The 15384-nt window shown below is 36.7% G+C and overlaps 1 protein-coding gene across 7 annotated transcripts in view; it reads right to left on the minus strand.

Moving 5' to 3' along the window:
• Nucleotides 1-15384, minus strand: part of ex (FERM domain containing expanded) — a 268471-nt gene that overhangs the window by 183740 nt on the left and 69347 nt on the right. Inside the window, exon 2 of one of the 7 annotated variants that reach the window (XM_090400074.1) lies at nt 1377-1461. The exons of the other annotated variants lie outside the window; for them this stretch is intronic. The gene's annotated coding sequence lies outside the window, so the exon portion shown is untranslated. The remainder of the gene's footprint in view (nt 1-1376; nt 1462-15384) is intronic. 7 annotated transcript variants of the gene reach the window in all.

Consider the following 15384-nt stretch of genomic DNA (forward strand, 5'->3'; position numbering starts at 1 on the left):
TACATGCGCTGAATCCGAAGATTAGTTGGAATAATGTTTGGTTGTACGCAGAAGCCCTTTTCTAGAAACCACTCTTAGACTACCGTATATGTGGTCAGTACATAATCTTCTGATACAAATTTCTGCATGTGGGAACAACAGACTAGTGACTGAGAGAATCCACCGATGTGCACCAAACCGTTTCATTCCCCCCCCCCTCTCTATCTCTGTCCATTACCATCTAGTTGTTACTTGACTGAATGTTTCTGGAATTCTTTTCAATGTTACGTTGCCAACTTATGATGTCAATTTGATCTTAGATGCTCTAATTGTGTGCAAATGGATGAACTTATTGTTGTCAAATATGGTAGCTATTATAACACCTCACTGGATGTCAGATGATTCAAAATACTACACTTTCAGTACTTCACAACTACAGTCGTTGTTTTATGTGAATCCCGCCCATGTAAGTTTATAAGCATATTGCGCAGTACTGTGGCTGGGTTAAAGGTAAGATAATATTAAAGGCATGCCCTTGGGGGGGGGGGGATCAAGCCATTTCAAACCTTCAAATAAACAAGTTGATAGTTATCTCACATTGGGAGATGAAAATTCATTCCACCTAAAGATATTCGCAAATACCCAAGCCACAGTCGGATTCGAGTCCAGACCCTACCGGTTAGAAAGCAGAAGCACTATCCACTTGATTAACCAGGATGGCGATTTAGTTTTCAGTCCTTGCCTGTATACCCTGCTGTGCCATCGTGTTTGTCATCTGGTATGCAACATTCGATAAAAGGGTGTTTCTGAATAATTATCGCAGCACTGTGTGCCACGTTCTTTTTCTTCAACTGCTTAATTGACCATTTACGTCGGATGCTATCATCCAGAAGTTTCTCCGTCTGTGTCTATCATATCTACACAGAATTCACAGTTTTAATTCCTACAGGAAGGTTAAACATTTTGATCTGTATACAGACCAAATGTGTATGCACGCACGCTCATATTGTTGAGTGAAGAAGTGACAGATTAATCAAGATGTTTATCCACTTCTATGAAGATGAAAGTTTGCAACACTAGAAAATTTCTGAATTCAAAAATTTTCTTAGTCAGTATCCGCAAAGTGACTCAAGGCAGTTGTACAAAGTAAATGGAGAACACGTTTTCTGCTTTGGACATTTTTTTTTATGTGACTCAAATTCACGAAAAGCTGTAAACTCTTACAGTACTGTGGGTGATTTTTCTATTTATTTATTTATTTATTTTTTACATAATCCGGAAAACCCCGCTCTAGTGACTAAACATACTTTTTTTTTTCAAGACACTTCAAGACCACCCTTAAGTGGGGGATGGTTTCATATCAAGCAATCATGTTCATCTCTAATCTAATCACACACCTTGATGCCCAACGCAAGATTCAAACTGGCTTGGGAAAATGTAGGGCGGAATTACCACTCGGTCAACCAGGAGGATATGTACACCCTAGAAGAACAACAACATAGGTTTCGAAAATAGGATTATACATAAGTTCGTGATGTATGTAATTCTTTATTATTAAATCTACTGAAAAGTCTGTCTATGATAAATTCATACTATTAATAAATAGCAGCCATTGCAAAGGACAAAGTTGTGTAATGGCCATATTAGCGAAGCATGGACTTAGTGGATTGTTGGGTTTGTGCGAACATAGGCATGATGCGTATTTAGAACAAGTAAGAAACTATTAATAACATATAGATAACGCTGTCAGTCCCCAAAGCAACGAAGCTAATTAATAACCGCATAATATAAGAAACTGTGTTAAAGGCATGAAGACGTTGGCCCATTGTGTGAACGCGTTCGATTGAAAGTTGCTAGCCATCTTTGTTTGTATATGTAGGCAGATAGAAAGGTCTGCAAGTGAGATGATATATTAATGATCAAGAAAACTCAAGAGTTGCAACTCTTGAAGTTTTCTTGATCATTAATATGATCAAGAAAGGAGGAAGGAGGAGAATAAAGGTGAGATGAAAGCATCTTAAAAGGATAAAACTGTAGTGCTCAGAATTCAAAAGAAAGCGATACAGACTTTGAAGGCAATATTACAAATGATTCAATAAATTTAAATTGGCAGCATCGCTTAAATGTGTCAATTCCCTAGGTGAACAATTAAGATGGCCAAAAATTAGAATGCGTAACTAAAATATTTGTTGTCTCACTGCTTTTTTTTTTTAAGTCACATCTCGCATTACCATTAATCATATCAGAACATGTGAGCTAAAAATACGGTAAATGACAACTTTGATAAGTGCATTCGTTAATACAAGTCGAAACCCGTCTAAGACCGGAATATCCTTTTGGAAGTCTTTCAAGTGAAGACGAGTTAGTCGATCTAATAAGGACTGTTTTAACATTTCGTCCCAGATACTTCGAAGGAAAACTGACAAACCGATCGTAGAATGAGTGCAATTAAACAGACAAAATATACAGGCATCACGGTCTTATAGTAATTCCAACCAAATCATCTTCATTTCAAAATAAAATATAAGGGAAAACACAGGTAAATTAAAGAGAAATGAACAGCACTTAGGTCACTAATTGGTCGTCTATATTTCACGTAAGTTGCAGATTAGTAACTATGTGCGTTAAATGATTTGGTGAATAACATATCAATACATGGCCGCTGAAAGATGCAGGAATGACAGCTTTCCGAACAAAGGCGAACAGTTAATTATTCTCAATAACAAGCGATTTGAAAAATCAACAAATAAGCACTTCATTAACCTGGACCAGGCAATTATCAAGTTTCTGTCTCCAAAGTATATATTAAGTTCATTAACTACCCACTTGGTTCAAACGAAAGCATAATAAATTATCTAGTTCTGCAACTAAAGATATTTCCAAATTAAGTATTATCCACTCACACACGAAATACTATTGCGCCATATCTAACTGCGTAAAATGTCCTAATTAATAACGCTTCCAATTGTGTTTACAGCTCTAGAACCAAAACATGACAGCTGTTTTCAAGAACTCTTACTTGCTGCGAGAGAGAGAGAGAGAGAGAATATGATAGGAATGCTGACACGTCGCAGCTGAACCACCTAGAGGGCAAAAGAGACAAGTACGCAGGTGTTTCAGAATTACCTACAATATGATCAAAATCACTCCTGGCCTGCCAATACCACGGGGATTTTTTTTTTTTTTTTTTAGTTACTATTTTTAATGTCTTGAAACTGAACTATTATTATTAACATACGGTAGCCGATCTTACGATATGAACATGAAAAGGTAGGGTTACACCTTAAGAAGAAATATTCTTATTCTTTCTTTCAATGAACATGAGTGTCAAGGTTCTGCGTGGTGGATGAGGCAACACTGTCAGGGATGACAATCACTAACTATATAAGATCCACCCGACCTTCACAATGATGACCTAAATATTCGACAGCCTACTCAGAGTGTTAAAGATAAAACTCCCAGTTCCTCGAAAACAGCGTGAGCTATCTGTATTAATTAACAACAGATCTGGCTTGAAATTCAGTTGTCTGGTTGTTATTTTTTTTTAAGATATTCTCTTATTTAAGAAGGCAAGAAAAATGAAAAACATCCGAAAATTTATTTCACATGTTTTGCATTTGGGAAGAAAAAAATCGTTATTTATTGAAACTATCGAATGTTTACATTTTTACATATTTCAGGTGTTCTTTTCTAGCGAAGTTGCAAGTTATTCGCAGAGCTTCTCACAGGTACATCGCGTGTCCGTCAGATGCAAAGTAGGTGCCCGTTCATTTAGGAAATGGATTTTAATGAAAGTTGTTAACAAGGTGACGTGATTCCAACTGAAAAATGACATGCTTCTGAATTCATCACAGATGGCTACTCTACACTGTGTTATGCAATCAATCCAACCCCACCTACCTTTAAACATATTTTTGTGTAATATGTGCGCATTTCGTTCTTCGGTCTGTTTTGGGGCAGGAAAAAATCCTGCAAACTGCGTATAAATATAAACCCGGTTAACTCACCTTCGATTTAAAAATCCCATGTAATATTCCCTCCCGTGATGACGAGAATCGAACTCCGTCTTTTACATGCAGTGTCGTTTAGATGTTATGTTCTGTAAGACAAAAAATCGAAAGCGAATTCATCTCCCTCCTTAAGGATAGGAAGAATATACCACTTCCGAGTGAGAAAATAAGCACCAATGAAATGATAGCAAGAAAAAAGTGACAAAATAGGAATAGATCCTGAAATACTGGTCTTAAGAACAATCACAAAAATCTCCTGTCGGGATATTAACTTTTTTTTTTTTTTTTTGGTATCTAAATTGGACTACATTCTTCTGATCTCTTTCTGAAGGCTAACTTGGTAAATAAATAACATTACCAAAGAACTATTTATATGCAAATGAGACACTGCGGCCAAAGGCGCAGCTACTATTTGGATAAGTCTGTTAATACAAATTATCTATAACAAATAATGATGCGTCATTTGTCTTGTGCAAGCTTTTGCGTGAACAAAAAAGAACACTAGACACATTGACGAAAGCCAATTGTTACAATCCATTTGATTCTTATCTTGGTCAGCTTTTGAATATATGTTAAAAAAATCAAATCTCTTATAGGATGCGAATTTAAAACTAAATAGAATAAAGGCTTCTATACCTATAAGTTGTTTCGGTAATAATATTGATGCAACTATGTGAACCGTTTATAGTTCATTTTATCTATGACTATCAAGTTAAGGAAATAAACAGAAATTGCAAAGATCATGCTATCTGGGATTCTTATAATGGCAAAACTAATGGAGAAAGTAGATTTGGAAGTGATACTCCACAGAAGAAATAAAAAAATTAAAAATAAAACAAGACCACAATTGCGATCTACCTATAGATGACAACTACTAGACAACTCTCGAATTTACTTTAAATATTGGTGAGCAAAAGAGCGAGATTGTTTCAGTGTCTAGTTAGGATTATCTAGCATTGTGACAAGCAGATGAACATTTTTTGATGGATCGTTCTTGATAATCGTGGCTTAATATTCCAGCTTACCGGTTGGTATAGATGAAGGACATTAAATGAAAGAAAACTTCGATAAAGGCGACCTTCGCTCCTGAGAGAGAGCAGAGAATCTTCAGATTAATGAAAGGATATTTAAAAAAAAAAAAAAAAAAACACGACAAATTAATCTGTGTAGAAAGGATAAATATATTAATAGAGAGTAAAAAGATGAGATTCTGAAATAATGAAAACATCAATAAAATTTTTACCTATGAAGCAACTAAAGCTAGCTATGAGACTAATTTATTATTGTTTGTTAACTGGGTGTTGTGTTTATTCTCTGGCAGGTTCGCTGAAATCTCAGTATACCTCCGTATATACTTGAGATAGAAATAGTTAATGAAACTGATAATTTTTAAGAACATTTAAGTGTGATTTGAAAACTGAAGACAGGAATTAACATAGCCGAAATTGAATAGCAATTAATGTACGTTTGGAAATGTACTTGGTGTGTGCTCTAGTCAAAGCCTCCTAACAGTAATGATAAGTCATACAAGCATGAAAAAAAGCCAAACATTTGCTAACGATACAAATATATGTGTTACATATAATAGTAAATAAACCATCTAGGACGCCTAAGTCTAAACAGATTTAGGTTCACTTATTTAGGATTAAAAAAAAATGATATCACTATATAAGAATATTGTTTTGTGGTTATCACAAATCGATTCCACACCCGTGTGATTGTAACAGTAATTATTACTGACTCAATCATCCAACATGATAGCTTAGTTTTCATAGAAGCATAATAAACTGCATTTTGGATAGGAGCGAGAGAGAGAGAGATATTCAAGGCTACTAACAGACGCGTCAATGTGAAATATCTATCTGTCAATGACAGATAGATGACTTAATTGATGCTACACTTCACTAAAGGTATATACACACAACAAGTTGTGTATTTAAGGGATAAAAACTTCCTCTTCAGGCCCAAGTATTCGTGATTACGAAATTAAGATTTTAGAAAACGTTTTTTTTTTTTTTTTTTTCAATTATTATCCTGTCCTGAAACCACTCTCTTCAGGACCATACAACACAGAAAGTGGGAGTTGTCCTTTCCAGTTATTCTATAATGATTCATCGTACGGAAGCAAAATTATCTAGAAAAGGAAGGCAAATTCTTTGAGTATCAATAATTACCGAAATCTCTTGGGGTGGGGGACTATTTCCTCTAATATAGTGAAAAACTTCTTCACTGGTTGATTGTTTAGATGCCATAACTAAGACAATGAGGCAAGTGCATTCTATCCGTGAACTGTGTGTGTTCTCAGAATGGAATATCTGTTCCGATTTAAAAAAAAAAAAAATTATATGAGACCAGATCTCATCTTCAATTGGACCTTCAATTAAGAAGGTTTCTTTGGTACTACAAAGGGAAGTGAACGTTAGTCTATCGAACCAGACGCGAAATGCTTGTGATCATTCAGTTGATGGCATCTCGTGTGATACAGTAATCAGCCGAATGCGTTTTCAGTTTAATCTGAATGAGTTTTCGTTTAATCCACACTATACACTAAAGTCTCATCTTCATCGCTTGCGAAAAAAATTTTTTTGTTTTGACGTGTGATCATTCTCTATCTCGAATGAGTCAGTAAGATCGGCTGATTCATCAGCTATGCCAGTCCAGAGCCAGGATAAAAATAGGGAGGATTCAGCGATTTGTGCCCCGTACTTCCCTGTAAAAAGGGCTTCACGGCCCTGTATCATCATACGCTAAAATAAAAACTGGCTGGCTGGCTAACGCTTTAACTTTGACACGTGAAAGTTCACAATGGCTAGGCTGAGTTTATAGGATCGACCCTGTCCTCAACATGTATTCGGTTGTATAAATATCTACGACTACTACTAATTACAAAAAAATTCCGAACTTTAAAGGAGAATAATTTCTCATTTTGATACATTTTACAAGCCGTTAAGAAAAAATATCCGTTTGATGGGATGCATAAAGATAATGGAATTTTCAATATTCTCACTAAACTCTTAGTATTCGAAACTTGCAAAGGCATAGCTATAAGTAAACCGAGATTCCCACAGATGTTGAATGTCATAAAACGGAAAAGAAAAGTGAAAGGCAGTGCTACTTCTTTCGACTGGGCGGCAATTCGATTACCGATTATTGTCAACTGATCTGGTGGTGATGAAATGAGCCCGTAATATATATATATATATACACATATATACACATACATACATACACACACACACACTGGGAGGGACTGCGTTCCCCTGGCATGTACGGCGCCCCCCCCCCCGAGTTCCGGACTGGTAGGCCGGTTCTCCTTGAATTCTGATGACACACAGGACAGCCCCTGAGTATCGAGTCTTCAAAAGGGGGGGGGGGATCCTCCCTCTGGCGCCCAACTCCCCGAGTTCCGGACTGGTAGGCCGGTTCTCCTTGAATTCTGATAAGTCGAATTTTGAAGACTCGACACGCAGGGTAGCCCCTGAGTTTCAAAACGTGACCAAAAACGTGGCATAAAAAGACTTATCATTTTATATATACAGTATATAAAATTTATATCTACCCTATATATATATATATATAATATAGGGTAGATATATATCCTAAGTAAGTTAAATCTGTTTATCTTTGGCACTCTAGATGGTTAATTTACTATTATATGTAACACATACCTTTGTATTCTAACCAACTGTTTGGCTTGATTTGGTCACTACAACGATCCGACTGAAACCAAAATTAAGATGATTCCATACATTTTACTATAGCCCGCAAACATTAAATTTTCACTTAAATTTGGCCAGGGTTTCGTAATTTTATATCTACATTCGAAACTCTGTACAATGCATATTTAATTCTTATACTCTAAAAAAAAAAAAAAAAAAAAAAAAAAAAAAAAAAAATTTCTCAAAATGTGTGTGTGGTGTAAGCCTCTCAAGGTTGCAACCTGCATCTGAAACCAAAGTCGTTGGCGACACAAGAAACGCTGCACCGTTCATGTATGGATTAGATCGTAACCACTTGTAGTTGAAGCATTTTTGGGTAATAATAAAATGATGTGCACAAAGACGCTTGTTTATAAAACCTCCAGATAAAATGCTTTTATAAAATCTCCAGAGAATTATCGAAAATCCTAGGTAGAGTGGACTAACCCACTGTTTTCTAATCGAGTTTATAACATTAAACTATGCCAAAACGCAATGTTAATAAAGTAAAAGTACAATAATTCAACTTTCTTAAGTCAAAAGCAGATAGCAGTACCAAATAACTTCTGTTAAATGTTTTCTGTGTCATAGTAGACTAAAGCTGTTGGTCCACATTTGAGAAGTGCTGCGGTTAGTTCACTTTTGCGCTCAATGCCTCAAGATATAATTATTATATGCTTTAAAACTATATAAATCGATGTCATTCAATTTTTATATCGTTTCCATCATGTAGTGAATAGAAAATGTGCCTATTCTTTTAGATCAACGAAAGGGTTTATTCCATAACAGTCTGGTAATTACTAAAATAAAGAGCCAAAAGGCTTCAGTTCGGCGATGCAAAAATTATAAAAATCAAGTGGAGTTTAGTAAGATTGTAATAGTTTAAAATTCTCACTATTATTTATAACATGTTAAAGTTTTGAAACGATATTTCTAATATATTTAGACGATACAAATTCAGGCAAAAGAAAAACAAAATACCTTTTCTGTTATGTCATGATGACGGGTTTCATGATCCTAACTCTTTTAAGCAAGCATTCATGATGACCATTTCCTCTTCTTTTGCGATAAACTATTAAGTCTAGTTCAACGCAAAAACGAATGCCACTAATAACAGTATTCACTAAAATACTCAAAGCGCTGAATGCACATGTTTTCACTTTACATGGTTTGCCAAATAGTAGAGGTCAGCGACTTACAGCATATACTAGTCAGTGCGGTGCAATTTCACATGAACACAGGAAATATTCGAAATTTTACGCGGACGACCTTCACAGCCGATAAAATGACAGGAATGCCAACTGCACGAGTTGCATGGGATACTGTCAACAGAAGGGCTACTCACCCGGAGGTAAATACGTTGCGCATTCGATGCATACGAGTTCACTTCCACGTTTCGGGGACATATCTGGCACGTTTGAACTTTCTGGGCTCTCCCTATAATCCGCGATCACGCAGTTATTCTTCCGCAACGTTTAACATGTTGCTCCTTGGTTGACAGCTTTCATCCTCATGCCAGATGCGTTACAAAATAGAAGAACTTGTAGAAAACAAAAGTTGTTTTCCCTCCCTCAAAACTACAGTCACACAGAACAGGAATTGTAAAAGCATGATTCAATCAAATTGAAATGACTGCTGTAGTATAAAAAGTCGTGATTCCAGGAAAAGACAAATGCTACGATTATTATCATGCTCTGAAGCAACTGCGTTAAAATTGATTTTTATAACGTGACAATTTGGATGTAATGCAAAGAAATGAACAATGTCAACAAATATTAAAGTGCTGCTTTTCGCATGAGAAGATAATTAGGATAATTCGCAAGCGTGATAAACGGACAGTGACATTCTAAATGGACATTAGTCCATTTAGAATGTCACTGTCGACTAAAACTCTAAGATTCCTAGCCTGAACACTTTCTTCTACCATAATCCAACCAATATAATATAACATTGGATATCTCAATCACATTTTCCAGCACTCAGATGTTGAGAGCCTCTGCAGCTCAGTCGGTATAGATGAAGCCCTTTGGTCGGAAAGAGGTGGGTTTGATTCCCGTCCATGGCGTGAGGAACCTTGACTGGTCTCTTTCGACTAAAGGTGACTTAGCCGGTCTCATACGAGGTTAGAGGGTTTTATCACCCATCGAGTTTTTTGTCCATTAGAACAGGAAAACCGGCCCATGAACAACACGGATCCACAGTGATAAAATACATACCGTATTCAACCCCCCCCCCCCACCGTTATCTGCGGTCAACCCCGGCCCGAAAATATTAAATGGAAAATTCCAGAAATAAACAATTTATGATTACATAGGCAAAGTGGATATTAGATCATTTCAAAGCCGAATGTTTGTAGAAATTATGAAAGTTTCGTAAGTTGACCTGAGAATAAATCCTCGGCATCCTCCAGTTGCCTTATAGCCTGCACTACTTAAGTAGTGCAGGCAACTAAGGCAATTCGGGGAATATTTTTTAATTTAGGGAAATAACGGTGGTTAGAAACGCTTTGAGTTTTTTTGTTTGTGCTAAATATCTTCTCGAAGATGTTGTCAGCCATAAACCCATCGAAGAAACATTCAGTTTTAAAGAATAAAAAGAGTACGAGTCAGTGGTGCACCCAGAGGGGAGCGCCACTGACTCCTCCCCAAAGAAAAATAATAAAAAAAACACTAGAAAATTTTCCAAAAATCTTTTCCTAATTAATAAAAATATTTTTTTTTTTATATTTATGTTGTGTCGGGTCTTCTATTTCTGTACTACTTATAAATTAGCGATCATTGCAGATGCTCAGTCATAGGTCGCATGCGATGCTTAGTGTGTAATCTCAAATCGTCTAGTCAACTCGGGTTCCCCTCCCAAGATTAAACCCTGAGTGCGCTACTGATACGAGTCAATCATTCGTAGTTAATACTGAAATGACAACCATTTCCTTATGCGAACAATTACAGCATATTCAAATAATTTACTGCAAGTACTGCACTCAGTCTCATTCCTTATTGCCTTGCCCACTTTCCATCATCAGAAAACAGTTGTATGTCACCTCTCAAATCATTCCCAATGTCACTAATGTAAATAAAGATTTTATATATAGGGGACTCCTCCCCCCTGACGCCTACGGCGCCCCCTACCCCCGAGTTCCGGACTGGTAGGCCGGTTTTCCTTGAATTCTGATGACTCGAATTTTGAAGACTCGACACTCAGGGTAGCCCCTGAGTTTCAAAACGTTTCAAATAACAACAAAAAATGTGACACAAAAACGTTACAAAAAAAGCTTATCATTTTATATTATAGGGTAGATATATTTATCCTATATATATAAAATGATAAGCCTTTTTATGTCATGTTTTTTTAAATGTTTTGAAAACTCAGGGGCTACCCTGAGTGTCGAGTCTTCAAAATTCGAGTCATCAGAATTCAAGGAGAACCGGCCTACCAGCCCGGAACCCGGGGTGGGGGGGGGGGGCGTAGGTGCCAGGGGACGGAGCCCCTAGTATATATATATATATATTTTTTTTTTCCCCCAATGTGACTCGCACCCACTAAAGGCTGTTAACCTACTCATGGGGTGCAATGTTTGTTTGTTTTTTATTTTATTTTAATTATTTTTTTATCTTTATTTACGCAATACGGAAACTCTACTCTAGAGACCAAATATGGAACTTTTTTTAATGTTACTTCATCCCCCTAATAGGCGGAGCGGTGGGATCTCACTGGGCTATGAAATTCATTTCCCACCGAAAGACAATCACAAGCATTCATGTCCACGGCGTGATTTGAACCCGCAGCCTGTTAATTACCTCTCTCTTTCTATAATCAGAAAGAAGTATATTATCCAATCGGCTAACCAAGCCCGCATTGTTGACCACTTTGCATTATGAAAATACTGTAATTATAAAATTCAAATGGAAAACTACATAACACTATTTATATAATCTTTTTACAAAAATTACAAAATTTTAGAGAAGTAAGTATGAATATTACATTAAACTTGCCAACAGAATTGGGAGCAAAAGTAGTCTATAGAAATAGTCACATATCCGCTTGTTTTTATAATGCTTTCGATAAAGGTGTGTAATAACTTCTCTAGTTATTACTAGTTGAGCTGCTAGCACTTTATGTCAGCTATCTTTTTCGTTCTTTTGTAATTTTTCTCTGTTTGCGTTTATTATAAACATTATTTCCGTAACTAGTAATCATAACAGAAAATCAGCAGCTATGAAAGCAGCAGACTATAAGAATTTAAGCAATATAAAAAGTAAAGAAATTAACTGTCACATGAAGTGATATCAATTAAACAAACAAACAAAAAAAAAAAAACATTCCTTGGGTAATTTTTGTTCGTTGAAACCACGTGACTTATTAAAAGTGGATTTTCTAGTATTTGAACTGGTATTTTAATGAAACTGTCGACTGCATGCACTACAAGAATGATTGCACCTGTGAAAACTGGTTTTGTGGCTGTTTATGAGCCATTTAATAGCACTACGATGTAACACAAACAAATTCTATCTCGCAGGACGTAAAATCTTCATAATTCTGTAGTGATTCTAGAACAATAATTAATAACAATTCTGGTATAATTATTTGGGTTCATGAAGTGGATGACACCACTCCTCGCAAGACTGTGTGTGCGTGCGCGCGCGAGAGAGAGATGTGGGGGGTTTTCTATCTCACTTTTTTTTTTTTTTTTTAATTGTGTTTGGTTCTGTAGGAATAACATGATCTACCATTTTGTTTCTTAGGAATTGTTCTGTGAGATCAACTATTTGAACAGTTAGCTGCAACTCGCATAGAAAATTTCTATCAAGTTGGTTCTTGTAGATAAACTTATACGTTGGTGATACACAACTGTCAATTTTTAGGGAAAGACAACGTATACTGTTATATTAATTAAAAAACTTTAATTAATACTTCCTATATTTCTGTAATTTTGCGTTATCATCTTCAGGGGGCATAAAATTTATGATATGTGCAAGCAGGCACTAACACTGAACAAATATGGCTGAACACAACAACTGAAGTCGGTCCTAGAGTCCTAAAAGGTGCCACCTAGGTGGGCTAAATTGGATAGTAGTCTTGGCTGTTGGGCTGATGTTCTAAGAATGCAAGCTTCTCATATTTGGGGCAGTCTCATGCATCCAAATTTGTTGAGGTTTGAGGAGTTTTTACCTCAACAAAATTTGGATGCATGAGACTACAGAAAAACAGAAAACGTCGCTATGGCATGATCTGGGAACAAAGCTCTCAAGTTTTATCAATGCAATCAATCCTCGACTATGATAAACGTTATGATTCATTAACTTGGAGAGGCATTTCAGAAAACGTTCTTCTAGATGAAATATAATCACCCCTTTACTACGTGAATATTTTAAAAACAGACGTCCCAGTGATGGCTCATGGAGTATAAAGCCATTAGTGGAAAAAGGCCATTTTTCATGCAATCCCACCTACGAAAGGTTGAGAATTTGGCATTAGTACTGTAGAAAACTGAAGAGCAACAGTTTTATCCCCCCCCCACCATCCAGTCTACTTAAGACATCTAATTATCAAGGGAGATGCATCATAATGCATAAAAATCATCTTTAGAGAAACATCCAAGCCACAATCGATTGGATGTTTGTATTTAAGAGGCCAAAAGCCTCTTAATAGCAAAGCAAACTTAATCCACTCAGTAGCCAAAGCCAGATAACAGAGAATTATTGAGTAGTGGCTCAGCTGGTCAATCTTTATTCGAACAGCCAGTTTTTCAACTGGATCACACAGCTCGTTAGCGACATTTCTTGAAGAGTCTCCTCCATCCTTCTTTGAATAACTGGACTTTTCTGGAATCTGCCTTTCGAGGCAGATTGCCTGGTAAGTGTGAAATTTTTGAGTGTGTAAGATGAGCAAGACGTACAGAAGGTAGCGTTCGCGATCTCCCGAACCCACTATTCATCTTTTCTTTTGCACGCTTGAAATGTCACCAATCGAAAAGTTTTGCGACGTTTCAAAATTACAGAAGTTCTTAGACGTGAGGAATTCCATCTGTGCAAATCAATGTGATTAAGTAGCTGTGTTGAAGTAGTTCACTTCAACAAGCCTATGAAGCCTACAGTTCGAACGACACACCGATGTTTCATTCTCAGTTAATCGTAAGGAGGACATTTACGAAACGTCTCCATGCAGTCCGGGCAACCACCCTGTCAAAAGCTGTTGTTCCTAGCTTTAAATTTGTGAGCCCGTTCTTAGCTAACTTTATTTAATAAGCTTTAGTGGAATGCATTTACGTGAGAGTAAAAGAGTTAAGAGTAAAGTCAGAAAATATATCTCTGAACACTGTTGTTTCAGTAAGCTCGGCTAACCCAGGAGGCAGAGAAATGGTAATCCCGTCACGTAATCCCTTACTTAATGTTTTTCAATTCCACTAAAAGTAAATAACTCAGTGAAAAGATCATTTTCAACTATTATTTAATGATCCGGATCAGAAACCAGCAAGTGTCTACCATTATTTATTTTCGGGCACGTGGTTGGAAACTAGCCGAATCCTGTTTAGAATACAAAGAACATTTAGAAGAGCTTTTCAAATGAAATTCTATTAGCCAGTGTCTACCGAGGTCGCAGGTTTCCCTTCGGGAAACGCTGGTTTTCTCATTTCGCAAAACAGGCAAATACACGCAAATGGCCAGCACAGCACATTACACGGACTGAATGATGAACCACTCTATAAAATAATTTGTTCCAGATATGTTTGTCATGACGTCGTGAGCTACCATGTAAACACTTTAATCACTCCTTAATCAAATTACACGAACAATTCTTCTTCTCTGGCTAACTACACTCGATCTGATTGTACTCTTGCTTTCTTCCCAGCGTAGTCAGTATGAACAATATCTTGTGCTTCAGTTGAAAAGACCTGGTTTCGTATCCCATCTCGGATACGATGCGAACCTTTATAAAGACGTTTCAACTGAAGGTGAATTATAGTCTCATACGGAGATGGATGGTTTTTTACTCTCGAAGAAACTCAGGTTTTTCATCACAGATATCATAGTGGCCTCATAGACTTGTTTGATTCGACTGTAAATTCCAAAGAACAACATTTTTTTTTTTCCTGATACGATCGTAAAACGACACAGCTCAATAATGGTACTAAATTATGCTCCGGCCACGGAGAAATCATTACTAACACTCTAATACAGCAAAAAATTATCACACAAACAGACCACATACACGATAATGTGTTCTACTGGCATAACACTGAATTATGACCACTTGCCTAATGTACTTGATCACCTTTTGCATGGTAGCTGACTGTACTCACCGTAGTACTGACTCCATTAGAAATCTACTGACATCTGTGTGGATCTGTAGCTATGATGTCTGCAAGGTGTCTTTCAGTTCCATGGATGGAGGAGAGTGCAGTGACTATACGTCTCGCAACATGTTCCAGAACATCCCAAGTGTTTCATTTTGGTTGACATTTGGTAATTCGTCAGCCATTCAAGAAGAATAGTGTTCCATGTATTATTTGAACAACGTTGACCAGATGACATGGAGCATTATTGTTATGAAGAGTCCCCTAAGTCTAGAAATAGGTCCAAGGTGTGTGTGTGTGTGTGTGTGTGTGAGAGAGAGAGAGAGAGAGTACACAGTACTGTACAATGAACTGCATGTGGGTTGGTCTGTATGAAGAGGGATTTCAATTGTGACCTTATAGT

Source organism: Typopeltis vanoorti, chromosome 11 (assembly GCF_054136105.1).
Source record: "Typopeltis vanoorti isolate ZY-2024b chromosome 11, IOZ_Tvanoo_1.0, whole genome shotgun sequence".
NCBI classification, from domain to species: Eukaryota; Metazoa; Arthropoda; class Arachnida; order Uropygi; family Thelyphonidae; genus Typopeltis; species Typopeltis vanoorti.